Here is a 4,933-nt window from a genome sequence, read left to right on the forward strand (position 1 = left end):
TATACTATTAGGAAAGTTAAGATTACAAGAAATCTAATCTATTTGAGAGTTATATTTTTCTAGCCATGATGATCCTAAAATAACCGAATAAGGGGGAGATTTTATTACATTAAATACTACTATGTTATTATGATCTTTAATTGCTACATCTAAAGGAATAGTTTTATGGATAACATTTCCAAAAAACAACAAACGACCATCTATGTCTTTTATATGTACAGATTTAACTTTCTTCACTAAAGGTATTTTTTGATTTTTGGCAAAATCTTCATATATAAAACATGCTAAGGCTCTTGAATCTAACAAGGTAAAGACTTTGTGATTATTAGGTCCTAAATATACTTCTATTATAAAATAAGGTGAGAGATCTAAGGAGACGATATGACCTTTATTAGGTGTTGCACATGATTCCAACTGCACGATCTCTATTGTAGCTGAAAAAACTTATTTTTTGACACATTATCTTCTTTGGTAATTGTGCTCCTCATTTTGTAATTGCGTTGCTTCTTTGGACAATGTTGAGCAGTGTGCTTAGCTTCTCCACAATATAAATATAAGCCTTCTTGGCAATGTTGAGTCTTTTTCTGCTTTGTAAGAAGTTTAAAACGTATCATATCAATTTGCATTGGTTCCAGCTTTGACGAATATATTCCAAAAAACTTAAGAGTTGCTGCCATTACTTAACTTGTTCTTCTTCAACCAAATCTTTATTCTTGATGCCTTTTAAATAAACAATTGTCACATGCAATGGCTTGGATAATAAATTGTTCCAAAGATTCTACTTTTGGCATTGTTAATAACAAATCTTTGATGCTATCCTTCAACCCATATCAAAATTGGTTGATAAGTGCTTTGTCGTTCTAGTCCACGTCTCAAGTAAGATTTTGGAATTTGACAACATATAAATTGGCTGATCATGATTCTTACCGTAAAGATAAAAGATTGGTTTCTACTACTTGTTTTTTATCACTTTCTCTGAATGTGGCCATAAATACTTTTAGGAATGAATTCAAATCATAAAAGAGTACTAAATCTTTTTCTATTAAAGGTGCAAATCAAGAAAGAGTACTTCGTGATAGTACTACACCTATGAATCTGACTTGGGTAAATCCATCTGGATATTAGAAAGGGTGCAACCTTAAATAGAGCTTGACTTGTTGCAAAAATCCTTAAAATTTTGATCTTGTTCTATCAAACTTCTCGAGCATAGTAAATCTTGTGCATATTATACTTGTAAAAGCAAAACTCCCTGGATTTGGTTGTAACGTTGATCTACTTGCTTCTTTCAACTACACAACTTCTTACCGCATACCTTAAACTTCTTTCATAGGCATAGGCATAGTACTTCCATAATTCACGTTGAAAATATGTGAGATTTTCACTCTTAGAGTGTTGACAAGCTCATGAAGATCTGCCATAGTTCCAAATCTATTCTCACTTTTGTTGAGAGTAGCATCCATAATCTTTCCTTCCATAGACAACTCAAACGAATTCAAAAATTAAATTAGAGGAAGGTAATCGACAACTTCTAAAAATAAATACCACAAAGAGGGATAATTCACTCTCTTTAAGAAAAAGATCAGTGTTAAAAAATAAGTTTTTTTATTTAAAGGTGAGTAGTCCACAATCTTCAAAATACAACAATAGAAGTAGAGTAATCCACTCACTTCGAAAACAAGACAGAAACAATATGTTAGCACTCTAGTCAAATTATCACGGAAATAAATCTCAAAGAAAGAGAATCCTCAATACACTCTTCTATCACTAAAGAGAACTAGAAAGTCACTCAAAATGTGATGTAATATTAATTAGAATGGCTATTGCCAAAAACAAGAAGACTAAAAAGTCTTGAGACAAGACTAAGACTAGAAAGATGTTGACAAGAGTGAAAAAGGTTTAGCATATATTATACAAATATTCATTTAATACTTATGAGTATTCATAAATATTAAATAAATATTTTATAAATAAATATATATTTATATAATATTTTATAGCATCAAAATTTATAATCCACTTAGATATAGCAGCCATAGAGGCTTCTTTATTTGCCATGAAAGCATAATCATCTCCACTAAAACTATCATGAGCATTGTTTGTATTCTCTCTATCTTTTTTTTAGCCTTATAGCAATTCTTTACAAAGTCATCTATTTTTTATAAATATAGTAATTTTTATTTTTAAATTATTATATTTAAAAAAAAATGGCTACTTTTGTCTTATCTTGAAAAGAGATTCAAAACTCTATTTTAAAGCTTATTTTTTTGCTTGTCATCACTTCATGGATAAGTTTTGATGTGACATAATTCATTCTAAGTTCCTTTATGTCAATAGATTTTAATATCACAATAAAATAGTTGTAGGACTTTAGAAGACTCATAAATAATATCAACACAAATTTTCTATTCTCAATTGATTTGTTAACAATTGATAGTTTATTTCTAAATAATTTTATCTTATTAACATGAGCCAAGAAGTCATGTCTTTTTTCTATCTTTATCTTTAAGAACTTTTTTTTTATCTATAGAATATTGATAAGATTTCTACTCTCATAGATGTTGCAAATAGTCTTCTATGCTTCTATAAGTTCATTGCAAGCAATTACATGTGAAAAGTTGGCATCATAAAGATTTATTGCAATAATCCCAAAAATCTTTCTTTTATGAAATTTATACTCTTTCTTCATCTTCACATCAGAATTTTCCCTTATAGGCTCCACTTTCATCAATAATGTCCCTAAAGTCCAATGAAGCCAACAAAAGCTCTATTTTTTTCTTCCAATGGTACAAGTTGTTATCTCTAAACTTTTCAATTACTTGTAAGCCTTTACCCTCACTTGAAGCCATGTCTAAAAAAGAGGTGTACTAAAAAAAATGAAGAAAAATAAATATAAAGCTCTAAAAATCAACAAAAAGATATTGTTGTGTTAAAAAACCAAAATACCATTTTTGTAAGTAAACTAGTGATTTTATTTTTTAATCACTTTCAACTTCACTAATAAGACTTCTTACAAGTCTTATATTCTATTTAAACTTCTTATATAACTTTTTTTATTCTTTAATCTCTTTTAATCTCACATAATACTTTTAATTACTATAAGAGGATCTTTTAAGAACTTAAGTATATGAAAGCACAATATAAGTACACCAATGATGTAACTCATCAAAAATATACAAAACTAATATTATAAAACATCATTTTAAGGTATCTAATAATCTTTTTGAAAATAAATATATTTAATAATAAGTAATTTTGAAACTACATCAACAATTAGAAATAAAAATGAGATTAGAAAGAATCAAATTCTAACATTAGTAATCATAAGATCTATTCTTTACAATAAGAAAGACGATAAAAAACTTCAAAACTCACAACTTAAGGTGAGTGGATTCATAATCTATTGAAGAAAAAGAACTTTGAAGTGACATTACATAGCGTCACTAACATTGCATACAAAAAGAGTATGGAATAAGATGACTCTTACTTCCAACATCTATTATTTATAGGTGGTGGTTGTTGCTCTAAAAGACAACTTCTACTCCTTGACTTTTACTCACATGGTCATTAGATCCTTTAGCATCTCACTAACTACAAAAATATCTTATGCCAAATACTAATTATTTTTACCTAGTCTTTAAATATTTCTTAGTTGATACTTTATCTTCTTAATTTTGATTCTTAGTCTTTAATCTCATCCTATAACCATAAGATACCTTTTTCCATTTATCAAGACTCAATTCTTTAACCATTAGCAACTTATCTAAGATAATAGCTTTTACAAGGTAACATATTATACTTTCACTTTTATTTACTTATTTACCTAAATAGAATTTTATATAAATTTATAAATAAAAATTGATTATTCTTTGAAGATAGAACAATCATTAAAAAGAAATTTGAATATAGAATTTTTTTCAAATGTAGAAAAGAAATTAAAACTATTCAAACTTTACGAATTTGTATTTGATATTTGTATTAAGTCTAAATAGACTATAAATTTTATTTGTATGTCTTAAGTTCTTTTCAAATCTAATTAATATTTATATTTTTACTACAATTTAATTTATTTTTTTATAAATTTAGAATATTTAAATTATTAAAATAATCTATTTTTTTCAAAATCTTAAATTGTATAATTAATTTTGATTTAATGGAGATATGAAAAAGTGTATAATTCTTTTTTTGATTTAGTGCTTATATTTAGGCATAAAAAATTTTAAAAATAAAAATAAAATAAAAAGATTTTTGGCCTAAAATGGATATAATTTAATTTTTGAAATAAACTAATTTAAAGCTTAGTGGCACTACACCACATACTTTTTTTGCAATTGATTTGAAAATCTATAAAGTGTGCTTTGCATTAGTACATTATTACAAATTAAATAATCAATTTTTCATTGTATTTGATTTTTTATTTAAGTTGTAATCAAGCCATGTTGCAAGATAGTTCTAGTTTTAGAAGTGATCAAAAAGTACTTCTTAAATAGCAACTTGATCTTCTTTGCTATCATGAGTTTGAGCATATGACAAGAAATGCGTATAATATTGATATTGGCATAGCTGATTGATGTCATATATTGCTCAAAAAAATTTGAAAAAATTAACTTACAAATTATTGGAATATTTTTAAATTAGATTAATAAAAATTAAATTAGATCAAATTCAATAATATTGGCAAGATAATACATGATACAAATTTCCTTATCAATCTTAAAGAAATAATTTATTGAAAACCTTTAAAGATGAGGTTGAAAACACTTTGTAAATAAAGACTTCTATGTCACAAAGAAATATTGGTTTGATATTTGATAATCAAGAAACTTTGTATTAAAAAAAACTTCTTCTTATATAAACTAATCAAAAAAATAAAAAAATAAAAAAATAAAAAAGATTAAAAGCATTATCAATTTATATCAATTAATGCAAAGTCAAG

This window comes from Physcomitrium patens, chromosome 23 (assembly GCF_059467195.1).
Source record: "Physcomitrium patens ecotype Gransden chromosome 23, ASM5946719v1, whole genome shotgun sequence".
NCBI classification, from domain to species: Eukaryota; Viridiplantae; Streptophyta; class Bryopsida; order Funariales; family Funariaceae; genus Physcomitrium; species Physcomitrium patens.